This window comes from Cyrtonyx montezumae, unplaced genomic scaffold (assembly GCF_038088225.1).
Source record: "Cyrtonyx montezumae isolate F1298 unplaced genomic scaffold, pur_monq_1.0 scaffold_3, whole genome shotgun sequence".
Lineage (NCBI taxonomy): Eukaryota > Metazoa > Chordata > Aves > Galliformes > Odontophoridae > Cyrtonyx > Cyrtonyx montezumae.
Window position 1 is genome coordinate 37967708 of NW_027072034.1, and position 14039 is coordinate 37981746.

General features: G+C 41.6%; 1 protein-coding gene across 1 annotated transcript in view; it reads right to left on the reverse strand.

Moving 5' to 3' along the window:
* The window catches only part of ZBED1 (zinc finger BED-type containing 1), a 46695-nt gene that overhangs the window by 10001 nt on the left and 22655 nt on the right, over positions 1 to 14039 (reverse strand). The gene's annotated exons all lie outside the window — the stretch shown is intronic.

Here is a 14039-nt window from a genome sequence, read left to right on the forward strand (position 1 = left end):
TTTCTCATTCGCAGAAACAGTCTCACAAATGCAGATGGGCTTGAGCATTGATGCATAGCAAAAGCATAAGCAGTCCTTTCGCAAGAAGAGGCGTTTACCCACTCATTCAATTTCAGGAGTTCATTATCTCCTCTTTGAAAAAAAAAAAAAAAAGAAAAAAAGTCACAGAGTGATTTAGGTTGGAAGAGACCTAATGATCTCTGGAAGAGATCATTAGTTCCAACTCACCTGCCATGGGCTGGGCTGCCACCTACTAGATCAGGCTGCCCAGGGTCCCATCCTATATGGCATCAAATGCCTCCAGTGCTTAACCACCCCTTGAAAAATGTCCCCAATATCTAATCTAAATCTCCCTCTTTTAGTTTAAAACAATTCCCTCTTGTCCTATCACAGTCTGTCCATGTTGAAAGGTGGTCTCCCTTCCCGTTTATAAGCTCTCTTCAAGTACTGGAAGGCTGCAGTGAGGTCTCCCCACAGCCTCCTGCAGACTGAATGAGCCCAGCTCCCTCAGCCTCTCTTTATAGGAGAGGTGCTGCAGCCCTCTGATCACCTTTGCAGCTCTCCTCTGGATCTGCTCCAACAGCTCCACATTGTTCTTGTGCTGGGGGCTTCAGACCTGGATGCAGTACTCCAGATGGGGCCCCACATCTGGGGTTTCCCTGACCCATGTGCAATACCTTGTACTTGGCTATCATCAGCAAATGCGCTGAGGGTGCACTCAATCCTATCACTAAGGACCTTGATAAAGATGTTGAAGAGCACTGGTCCTAAGATAGACCTCTGGGGGACACCACTCACCACTGGCCTCCAGCTGGACATATGTCTGTTGACTGCAATTATCCAATCAATTCATTATCCACTAAATAGTCCAGGCTTTGAAGCCACATCTCTGCAATATAGAGATAAGGATGTGATGTTGGACCATATCAAAGGCCTTGAACAAGTCCAGGTAAATGACATCACTTGCTCTTAGTTTAGGTAGTCAAAATCAGTTGAAACTTAATGTTCCATAAAAAAAAAATGCAGTTAAGAATCTAACTTCTCTTGGATAGCTCATCAGAACAGACTTTGTCTGCTCTTAGCAATATGCATTGAGTCAAAGCAGGCCGCCTAGTTGCTCCAGGACAAAAACAATCACTTAATGTTATGTATCTTTGAATTACTTCTCTTTCTATTAATGCATGGAATTATGCAAACATAAATAATAAACAGAAAATCATGCAGTCACATCAATGAAAGTTTCATTCCTGATGTATATTGTTCTCAGCCATGCACGTTGTGGTAGGAAGAGCATCACAAACAGACATGAAAGAAGAGACACTGATGTTCAGAGAAGGTGTATTATTCTTTCCACTTATCTCAGTGAAAATCAAATGCCAGCTCCTTCATGCTGAGCAGTCCTTACGTGCTTTTCTCAGAACTGCAGCATTAATGAATGCTCTTTGTAACTTTAAAGAGTGAAACTTGCCTACAGTGTATTTACACCATCTGGATATAAATGCACTGCACTTTCTCAAATTTTCTAGTATAAAAAAATCAATGTATATTCAAGCTGAGGAAATAAAGTGTTCTTCTGTCCTTTCTTGGGCAGTGCTTAGCAAAGAATTAGACCAAGGGTGAACAACTGATGAGCTAAGATTAAGCTCTTACTGGTTCCAATACTTCTTCTCTATGTTACAGTTATTTCCAATCCTCTGTAATTCGTAAGAAGAAAGAGGCAGATTTGTTAGAACACTGCCTTTTTTATAAAGGCTGGTGGGGTGCAGAGCAGGAGAGAGAAGCATTATGCTTCAGATTCTTTTCGAACAGTATCTATTGACACATTCTAGTTTTAATTTGTATTTCCATAGTTTTCAGTAGTCACCATCTTTACTTCTTATTGATACGCTGTTGGTTTACTTTCTTACAGTCATTAGCTGTGAAGCTCCTGAGTATCTGGACTGGAGTCTTGCCCATCTGCTTCAGACTCCTCTCTGAGACATTATTACCTTGGTGAAATGTTGAGTGTCTGAGCCCTGGAAGGGACGCAGCAGTGATCTAATCGTGTCAGCTTTCTGACACGGGCCGTGGCCAGAAAGAGGCGCTTCTGAAGATCTGCAGAAAATGTCTGCTGCCTCTGAGGTGCCTCAGGTGCTTCCTTCTTTCTGCTGACTGCAGAAGTGAGCTCACACCACCAACAGCCTGTGGCTAGAGCCCAGATAGCCTCCTGGAAAGCCATTGGAAATACCAGGAATGCTCCATCCACACATGCCACAGCTGATCCATCCTTCCTGCGGGACCAGCGCTAATGAAGCAGTATGTGATCATAGCGCTTCCACCCACATTTTGCATAAAGCCGTAAGAAAGGAAGTGGGTGATGTTTCTAGACTCTTAATTAAATACTGAGCTCCAACTTCCCAGCAGAATGGCATAATCAGCAGCCATGAGGTATCGCGGATGCTGGGTATTGCAGCTGAGAGCTTGTGCAGGCAGGAAGGCGGAGGCATAGGGCTGTGGCAGAGCAGACACAAGCCAACTTCAAGGCTAGCTTCACAGTTCAAAGACTGGCAAGGGACAGAGGGTGTGGGGATTGAAAGGAGGCTATGACCTGTTACCTGTTTTGTTCCTACAACAGTCTTGCATTCAGCATGTCCTGCCCTGGTTTTGGCCTCTTGCTTTTGCTCCCTTTGAGAGGAGGATGAGTGTCGTCAGCTTTGTATATTGACCTTGCAGAGGTATGGGATCTGGGAGAGAGGCTGGCCATGCTTTGTACACAGGCATGGTACAGAAGTCAGAGGGACTGCTTTTGAGGAGCAGGCGGTGTCACATCAGTCCCTTACACGCGGTGACATCCTCAGTTCCACTTCCTCCCTCAGCTTAAGACACGCGCTGTGCACTTTGCACGTACATCACAGCTGGTGGCCCACACCGGAAGAAGTGAGACATAATTCTTACTGCTGCTAATTTTTCAGGCTTCTAAAGGGGATTTAAATGCCTGTCTTCCTAAGCTGGATTGCAGTAGAACTTGAGGCAAGAGATAAGTGCCTATCTTCCCAAACATGTGTGGGTGAAGAAAGTTAAATGCCCGAGGAACTTTCAGGTTCAGAAGGGAGGTGCTCATGAGATTAGGCCACGCTGGGAAATAGTCAGTTGGGACTGCTATCTGCAGTTCATGTGGGTTTTTGAGCACCTGCATTCCTTTTTGACAAGCTGCATTCTCCTTTTCTTTCTTCTATGCAAAAAAGTGTCATTTTAGATACCCCCAGACTAGGTGATGTCTTGTCTGCTATTAAGCGCTTGAGCTGAGTAGGATCGCTGAGAGCACTCAGCTCTCAGGGAGCTCTTCAGTAGTTTGGGGAGGGTTGTTTACCTGGAAAACAAAGGCATTTTTGCCAAAGGGAAAGCTGTCTGCACCTATGCAATGGGAAGACTTTGGGACTGCAAGCAGACACCTCTACTACGGGCAGTCATCTGGTGGCACACAGTTATGTATTTAATAATGCTGGGGCACTGAATGTGTGTAAGGCAACAGATAGGCCTAAGAACAGCCTTCTGTGTACTTGTGTTGGTGCTACAACATTTGCCTGTGACGACGAAAGGCTTTTGACCCCTCTCACTCTTCACAGGCCTTTCAGTCTTGGAGAAATTGGTCTAATTAGGAAAAAATAACCTTTGTCGGTGTGGCTACACTGCTAAGGAAGTGAAGGTGGGGAAGAGAATAAACAAGAGATATGAGTTTTGTAGCCTGAAGTTAACTTACAGTAAAGAGGGGTCAGAGTCTCAGTCCATATTCTCTAAACAGCATATGCTTTTTAGGATGGAGGAGAACAGGATGAAGATTTGGGCTATTTAGCACCAAGGAGTCCTGGAATGGGGACAACTTCCCCTCCAGCCAAATGCAGTAACCACCGACCTATTATGCAAGAAGCACAATGTGCTGAATCCTTTTGGAGAGTTTTTCTTTTAAATGACTGCCCCTGCAGTGACTACTACTTTTGTGCATCGGAGTGCTTGGCGTATGTCCCGCTGTCAGGATGTGCCTGCTCTGCAAAGCCTGCAGCACGAGCTGCTGGGGCTGTGTGTGCTCCCCCCAGCACACCTGCTCTCTGTTAGGTAGGATCTTAGCACCTTCCCCTGTTGCTGCCCACCTGCAGCTCAGGCAAGACTAAGAAACAGAGCAGACAGAAGGCAGAAAAAAGCAGATAATTTAGAACCAAGTAACATCTCCAAACGTTTGCATGCATACAATACTTTTGCAGGAACCTAAGTATAATGCAGACAAAGTGTAACAGAAATACATGAGCTTTTGTTAGAAACAGCTTCTGTCACAAAATAGCAGATTCATTTAGAATTGATTAGGGTAATTAGAAGCCTACATATTGTACTTGGCAAATTTAATTGTTGAATTGGCTGAAAATAAAATAACTGGAAATCCTAGATGTGGCAAGGATTAACCAGCCTTATTTCAGTGGCGGAAAAATAGTTCTCCGGTATTTCTTCAACTTTTCTATTTGAAAACATCCATAAGTAGGCAAATAAATAACAACTGATTAACATCCTTGAACTTTCAAAAGCCCTTCGACAAGATCTGGCACAAAAGGGAGGTTAAACAACAGTAGGATAAGAACAAACGTATTTACAAAAGAGAAGAATAATAGAAAAGCCCACACTCAAACAAGAGCAAAACTAAGGGAGTGACTTCCCTCGCTAAATTTGAGTGTGCTCAACAAGTAAGGTTGGCTGAAAGTGGACCAGCATGAATAAAATAATGCTACTGGGAAAAATAAATTAATTGTGCCCACTATGGAACTGACTGTGACAGTGAAGTTGTGCCTGAGTGATAGCTGCAGTGTGGCTATTTCAATGTTTGTACAGCAGTGCCTGCAAGCACTTGTGGAATAGCATGCCCAGCACTGCCCAGCCGCTGTCTGAGAGGATTTTGTTAAAGTCAAGAAGATGAATACAGTCCCAAACGAGAGATTTCCATGCTACCTGGCACCTTCGTAAGTCTATCATCTCTACCTTAGAGATATTGTGAGATAAACATGGCTTTCATCAGAAGCTTGATTGGCAACATTCTTACGTAGGGGAAAGAAAAAGCAGAATCACCACACACAAGCTGGATGTCCTGAGGTGATCTGCACCTCTATTTTTGTTGTCTTTTTTCACAACAATACTTTGCTACCATCTACAACACTGTTAAAAGAAGCAGGGTTTGTGGGGAGAACAGCTGGGCTTCCAGGAGCTCAGAACCTTTCCTGTGACCTTAGACAGACGCAGCTGTGACACTGCTGCTGGTCATGCTCATGAGGCAGCACCAGAGCTCACCGGTCCCACCTGTGCTGGCACTTCCCTGAAGACAGTGTACAGACATCCTGGATTCCTTGGGCACTGCCCAGCCATGCCACTCTGCAGTGTGCAGGGGACAGCAATTCCTTTGCTTTTTTGTCAGAGGATGTCTGCGGTGTTCCAGACTGCTCGGCTCCATGCTGCTGCCCGTAGGAAACAGCGATGGGTGAAGAGATGCATAGCACCAGCTGCGGGGAAGATGATCAGACCAAAATATGACGCAAATGCTGAGAAAAGGAAGTTATACAAATGCCACAACATAGGATTTGTACGAAGGCTAGAGATGGTTTGGTCTTTGGTTTAGCCCCAGTGAAAAATGGCCCAGCTCGCTGGTGATGCATGCCACAGTGCAGCGGTGGGATGAAGATGGGCAGCTCAGTCACAGCCATGTCAGTGTCCAGAGCCCCTGCTGCTACCTCTCCCTTCCATACCATACGTGCTCGGGGCTGCTGAGAGCTGAGGGAATCCAGGTGTATTCATGCCCACTCTGCTCTCGTTGTCCTTTCTGTTCCTGCCCTGGCACAGCTGTCACTACCACCTCTCCTCATCCTGTAGCACTCACTGACACTCCGTTCTTCTCAATTCCACTTCACTTTCTAATTACCCAGACAAACCTGTCTCTCTATCTGCCTACAATCACTGGATTCCCTACTCTCTTGATCACACCTGCCTGTCAGTTGTCCAAAAGATTACATATGTCTCATAATTTCCACTTACTTTAATAAACGAGTGGTTGTAGTGTTATATAACTTGTTTATGTTTGGCTTGTGCAGCAATCGTTTGGATTTTGGCTATTCTATAGCATTACACTCATTTACTAAGCACAACTGTGTGAAAACCTAGCGAGGCCAGGAGAGGAACAGGGACAAAATCAGAGGATTTAAAGAAGTAAAAGAATAAAGAGGTCCTGCCATCATTGAGGAAGAATTCACATGTGACATAGATGAGGTAAAGGCAGACATCTGAAAAAAAAAAAAAAAAGCCTTCTCATTTCTTGCCCTTAGGATGATCCGTGTCCCTTTAAGCACTGAGCTTTGCTTTTTGCTCTTCCAATCATTTTTGTTGGTACAAAAGAAAACAATGATGTGATCAGAGTGCCAAATTGCTATAAGAACTGCTGCAGAGAGGATTCAGTGCGGCCCAGACCTTACAATTTCTTCTCTAACAGTTGCCTGCGATGAGCCATAAAATGTCCAAGAATGATACTTTGACCCCCTAAAATATATGCACTAGAAATTATCTGATACAATTCATTCTGCTGATAGGAAGAATTTAAACAGTGGAGAAAGCCAAGAGCTCAACAAGAGAGTTATTAAGAACACCCTTCCCGAATTACCTAAAGATGTCTGATTCCAATTATATAAATGATACTAGCCCTTAGTTTATTGAAAGGTAATAAACTATTCTTATTATACATAATATATTATATCTGATAGTCTAATTCCAAGTCCATTAAGGCAGCAGTTTAATGCAACATCATCATCACATCCCAGTGTGCTGAGACAGTGCAGAATGAAAGATAAGCCTTTTTATTTTTTTTTTAAATTCTGACACTGGAGACTCACAAATAAGTACCAAATTGGTTACTGCTCACTGCACTGGCTGCTCCAGCCAGATCAATGACACCGGGGTTCCCCAGAGGCACACTGGTTAGGAATAGGGCTCGTAAGATTCCTCACCACGCTACATTTTGTACTGTTTCCTAGCCTGCTGCTGCTGTTTGAGTAATATCAGCCACTCGTATTCAGTATTTAATGGCAATAAGTCTAAAACAAAGAACTCGAATATCCCTGCTTGTAAAAATGATAGATCTATTTTTATGTTCTGGGTTTGGATTTATTTATTTATTCATTTTGTGTGTAAAAGTATATTTTTAAGTACCAGCATGACATTAGAAAATGACATAGGTGGTTCACATGCCTAAGAAGCTTTTAGAACTAAGATTTAAGCCTGTTTTGTAACAAGTATTTTTCATCTAATAAAAGGCCTTAATCCAAACCAACCAATAACTGAAGAGTTACAATATCAAAAGCTACTTTCTAAAAATGAGGCTGCTTTTTTTCATCATTTTTTCCCTCAAAACTTGCAAAAGAACATCACACAGTGATTCACTCCGTGTCACTATGACTGTTAATTGATACATTTTGGATAAGCTTCTTTACCGCTGCAGAACATTTTATTCCAACATCTCAGCAGGAAGGTGTGTTTCTGCTCTCTGACTTCACTTCAAAGCAGATTTATAGAAAGTCTAGATCACTAAACTTCAGAGAGCTTATATAACATCACATAATAATAAAAAAAAAGCATATATTGTAACTGTATATGCACATTTATGTGTATAGACAGATAAAATAACATTCTGAAATGTCATTAAGTTTGCAGGAGAGGAGTGGCATTTCCTTCACCCAGGACTTAACATGGAAGTGTTTGAAGGGGGTGGCTGATGCTGCTATTTCTTTCCTCAAAAGAGCATGGATTTTTATCTGTGTAAACTGCATTACAAAATTTGAAAATTGGAAAATATTGATAAAGCATGCACTTGTTACACAAAGAAAATTAAATGTGGACAGCAAATTCTCCCAGTAACTGCACACTTAAGTCACAAAGCCTTAGCAAGCAGGTTTCATCTATCAGACATATATCAAGTCATGAGACATTGCTACTCTTTCCAATTAAAGAAAACAATCAAAAATATGCATGATATACAAGATAAGTGAATTTATGCTCATGATTTTGCATGTTGTTTCTGATTGCAAAACAAGGGGGTTTCCTACAACTGCTGCGTTGGGTCTTGTGCCCATCTCGCTTGAGGTCAACCTGTCTTTTGTTGGGTTTTTGCTTTCTAGTAGTAAGACTGAACATCCAGTGCACTACGCTTAAGTATTTTTCTAAAGGATTAATCAAGGTAAAAACCGGTTTCTCTTTACTAAATTCTGCATCTGACTTTCCTTGCTGTTTTGTTTCTCACAACATCAATCATGCCCTTGTTCTGCATTGTCTTTCCACAAGCTGTTTACAGTATGCCATCAATAGCAATCAAGGATCTGATTCTATCTCTCCTGTTACTGTTGATTAAATAGAAAGAGTAAAAACAAAAAGAGAACTTGCTTGCTTAATCAGAATAGAGTTTATTTACACACAAAGGCATACATTTGCCTGTAGTCAGGCCCAACGAAATTGCTGTTCTTACATACAGGTTTAGTTTTGCCCTCCATTTAATCATTAACTCTTTCTGTTCTAATCAAAAGGTTCATTTAAATTATGATGTTACAAAGGAAAGCTTTACTCAGCTTCAGAAATGCATATGGATGAACATGTGTGCTGCAGCTCGGGGAAGACACTGGGCACTGAATATCATGTGAGATGCAAGATCAGCAAAGGTCTGTACACAGCCATTAAAATGACCAGAACCTGATAAAGATATCAGAGGGAAATTTAACATCTTATTAAACAGTTTTTCTATATGGTAAATTCTACCTTCCTTCTCATCTTCACTTATTCTGTTGATATTTAATAATGATCACTGGACTAAAATTCTGAAGCTGCGATATCCATTTTTTGTCCTGACACTATTAGAAGTCTCTTTAGATATAGCAGAGATAACAACTCAAATTAAATTTGAGTTTCATTCATTCTCTTCTAGTTGTGCTGTATTTCACAGTCTAACCGCATACATTCACTGACAATGTTTCAAGTTTTTTAATTTTCCACCTTCTAACTTCATTGTTTATCCCCCTATTTATGTATTATGTGATCAGAAAAAAAAATCCCACTCTTTCTTTGAAGAAGTTACTATTTTATATACTTCATTTTCTTTGTCTCTTACTCATTTCCTGTTTAGCATAAGAGATCTTTTCCATCTCTTCAGGGAGAGTTCCCAAGACACCACAATCTGTCAAGATTTCTTTAGATATTCCTTGTTGAAAGTATGCGATAGCATCTCAAAGAAATGTTAAGGTTGGTTGGAAAAGACTCTAAGATCATCTAATCCAATTGTAGTTGACCAAACTAGTCCAATCTAGTCCAAGTCTCAATGTAAACAAGACTGCTGCACAGAGAGAAGCACTGATACAGAGGACATCTCATGTATTTACAGTGTGAAACAGCAGATGTACGCTAGGAAGAGATTAAAGCACTAAGCAAACAGAATGATGTTTGTGTTAAGGCCTGCACAGGACTGGCTGGTCCCATGGCTTTCCTCCCAGCCCCAAGCAGGCCTGCTAGCCATGTGAAGCCATGGGTGGTGATGACTGCACCAGCGTGTGGACCTTAGTGCGCCTCTCTAGGGGACGAATTGTGAGAGGCAGAATAAGCACACCTGATGGACCTGGAACAGGACCAGGAGCAGTCTCCTGCCTGCGCTGCCTTGGCTAACATTTGCCTTCCCGCCAACACAAACATTTTCTTGACTGGTGCTTATGCTGGAACCACATCCTCTCCTCACTGACTAGATCCCCACCCTGCTGAGGGCACTTTGTAAGTCACCTTTGTTCTGCACTTCCCTTTTTTCACATCACCATTTCATGACTCGAGAGAGAGGGAGTGAGAGAGGGAGGGAGAAAAATAAATAAACAAAGGTTTTGCAATGAGTCCGTGAAAGTTTTTAAATATCAAGCTTGGTCTCGACCCAGACCTTTTCTCTTTAATTATCTGCTGCTGCTTCTCGAAATTTTCAGGGCTGTATTATTTGGGCCCTGTAATAACTTGTTTGATTTATAGTTGCAATGATTTATTCCTGCTGGGGGAAAACCACGCTTATTGCTTCTCCCTTGCTTTTGCTGAGTCATTCTGCACGCTCACATTAGCTATTACAATGGGTTTCTAAAAAGACATGATACCAGTCATTGTAATGTTCTGAAAGCAAAGCCTTGATGTACATACACACAGTTTGACAGCCTGCAGAATGTATCATATGGGAAACTGAACCCACCTTTGCAGTGTGCAGATGCTTTAGGATCTTCCAAGCAAAATGTTTTTGCCATACTCCTAGAATCAGACATGCTCTCTGTTATTTTCCTGCTCACCTAAAGCTACCGTTTCGTTTTATATTCTAAGTGCTGCTGCAATCTGTTACCTTGCTTGCTTTTTTGCTATGCACTAGGCTGATAGTTTCAATGATTTTCCCCTATGAACCTCAAGACCAACTTGTTTCCATGTATATGTTCTGAAGCGCTTCCAGCAGAAAGCTCAACCATTTTATATAAGGTTGCTTTGCTTCCATTAAATGGAATCATTCACCACTTTACAGAGTCCATTACATTTCATTCTTAATACTCAACAAGAAATAATTTTTTATTGCTTTCAGACTTCTTGCACATAGGGGAACTTTGCTCTTCTTTCAGTGTCAGCATCATGTCTGCAAAATAATTTTAACTTCAGTTAAGCTTGCTACGCATAAATGGAACACCACTAACTTAAAATTTAGTCCACATTTACAAGAGACAATAGATTTCACTGCCCCGAAGATACATTTCTTGATATCTAGATTATTAGTGCACAGCACCTCATCTTTCTAGTCGTTTATTGTATTGTTTCCTTACCTCTGTGAGCTCTCTTCATAGCTTTCATTCATATTTCTTTCCCCTGTACTTAGCACTTCACATCCTCACCAGCCTACACTGCAGGGACTCCTCAGGGCAGGACTGTCCCTGGTGGGAATGCTGCTGTTCTGCAAAGCAGAGGAAAGTCTCCTCATTTCATGACACTGATTTATTTGCAAACTTTAGTCTTTGTCTACTTGTCAGCATCCTTTTAATTTACATACCAAAGAAACTCACTGAACATAGTTACATCTAGGAAATATCTAGAAGCAAATATATCTATTAAAATTGGTGGAAATTATGTGACAATACTCCTCTGGACAAATTAGTAAAGTTGGCAAACAGACTCTGGCTTCCTGAAAGCAATCTTGATTTTTTGACTTTTTTTTTCCCCTGAAATTATGCCAGTTCCTTCAGTGTACTTCTTCACCTCCTAATATTGTTAAAGACAGTATTACTGTCTTCTGCATCCTTAGCATATACAGATTCTAGTCAAGATATCAGCAGTGAGGATGGATGCCCATTGCCAGGACTCCCTTTGTCTCACAGCAGTACAGAAGGCAAAACTCCCATGAATCATTTTCCTTCCATTGGTGTGGCCAAGTGACATGAGAAATTAAAGGTTTGAAATGAAGTCCCATCTCCACCTGTCACTATCTGCATCACTTTGCCTCTAAAGAAGATGAGAGGAGCTATACAAATTGCCTCCGTGCCCATGTGTTGTGGTGCTACAGGCAGGATGCAGACCTGCCGCTGTCTGCAGTAGTAGATACCTTCAAGAGATGTAAGTGCTCCAACTGAGAATATTCTCTGGTAGCTTGCTGAGGACATGACTCAAAACCTAGCAAAAGTATGAGACACATCTCTGCAGGCTTTGGATCTCTTTGGATGCCTTTCTGCAGAATGAAAAGAAAGGGAAGAGCAGTGATTATCTTCATAAGTGGAGGCTGAGGAGAGAGGCTGGGCTGGAAATACCCAGCACCTCTCTGGATTTGCACAAACAGCAAAGAAAAAAGCAGCCAAAATCATCTTCTAGCACAAGAGTATTGCTCTACATTGACTGTAAAAAGGCCTTGTTTCTATACAGAGGTCTCTCTGAGGGATTTGGGAGTGGTCTTCCACCTTCTGAATCCTCACGGACCTTATCGGTGCCCTGACCTCCCTGCCTGCAGCTGGGGCAGACTTCATGAGAATCAAAAGAAAGAAGAAGTAACTAAAATGTAAATGCTGCAGAAGATGCCTCTTGTATTCCTTCAGCAATGTCTGCAACACTGCCTTTGAGTCTCAGATTTAATTGCTGACGATAGTCCTTCAAGTGTTAAGATCCCACTGCAGCAAAGCTAAGGTTTTGCTGGGAAAGTGACTCCAGAAACAGAAAGAAAGAAATAAAATGTATCATGTGATTCCATATAACTGCAGGCAGATTATATCCTCAGTTACGCTTGTACAACTCTATTAAATACCAGTGGGGCTGCACAGGTGTAACTGGAAGCACGACAGCCCTAACAATCTGTAACACCACAGGGCAGAAGCAAGAAGATGCCACCAACTTCCACAGCCCCAGCCGACCTGGTGAGCACAGCTACAGCACTGCAGTAATGGGCCAGCTGTCTGAGTTTCAGCCCTCAGCATCTCAGCTCTGACCTGGGGATGTGACTAGGGACTATCTCTGGACATATATAAAAAGAGGGAATGCTGATGAAAAAAAAAAAAAAAAACAGGAAAAGATTTCAGCTTATTCTTGAATGCCTTATGGGAAACATTACAAATTTCCATACGTATTTTTGTTTGCACATCAGTGATCCTTTTTTCTCTACACTCATAGCCTAGCTAACAAGGAGCATGTAAAACAAATGTTAGCTTATTAGAGACACTGCTAACATGTTGCTGCTGAGATGTGTGATGTTCGAAACAATAGAGCGTAAGATTTAAATAAATGAATGCTATTTTAGAATAAATGCGACTTCTTTCAGTGGTGTACACAAGAAGAAAATAAAATTAAGGAAAATTGCTCAAATGAAAAGCATAAATCATGATTATCAATAGACTACAAAATGTAGGCTTGCATTTTGTAGCTTCTATTGCTCTATTTTGCCTTCACAGTGGGTAGGAAATTCCACATTCAGGGAAACTAACATTTCAATATTTTTTTTCATTCTGAATCAGAATTAAAATTTCAAATTCCTCTCAGAGAAAATTCTGAAAAATTACTGCTACAGAATCACAGGATCACAGAATTGTAGAGGTTGGAAGGGACCTCTAGAGATCATGGAGTCCAACCCCCTGCCAAAGCAGCTCCCTAGCCCAGGTTGCACAGGTAGGCGTCCAGGCGGGTCTTGAACGTCTCCAGAGAAGGAGACTCCACCACCTCTCTGTGCAGCTGTGCCAGTGCTCCGTCACTGCACTGGATAGAAGTTCCCACGCACATTTGTGCAGAACTTCCTATGCCTCAGTTTGTGGGTATTTCCTCTCATCCTAATCACTACACACTGCTGAGAAGCAATGTCTGTTCCTAGATATTAAACATAGGTAGTTTCAAACTTCTGTCCTACATATATCATACCAGTCTCCACAGCATCTAGCAGGATTATATTGTAATATTTAATTTGGTATTCTAACATGATTACAAAGTCAACATGAAAGGAATGGGAAAATTAAGCACTTCAATTCACAAAGCAGAATATTTGGATGGTGAACATTGATGTTGGGGTGAGATTTTCAGCTCTGTGAAAATGTTTGCATTTTGAAAAAAGAAATATTTGCTGATAGCAAACTTTCTCACCTACTATTATTTTACTAGGTAAGTTTTGACACCTCTCATCCCTTCTCTCAGTCAATATCCTGATAGAGCAGCTTGTCCTTCCTTCTCATGCCCTTCTGTCCTTTCTTTCCTCCTTTCCAGCAGTGAGATGAGACAAAAGCTTTATTACTGCATTTAGCTTTTTTCTAATTTTTTTTCTAAGATTTCTAAGAGAGATCTTCACATCTCTGGGCTAAAGTGCGAAATTGAACTCTCATTAAATATAGGTGAGGCAAGGAAACAGAAAAAAATATCAATAGCGAGACATACTTCTTTGTGTGTGTGTGTGTGCTGTATTCTTGGGAAGCAGCAATGACCAGAACAGACTGGCTTCTGAGAATGAACACATTGTTTCTACAGTGCCATTTCAA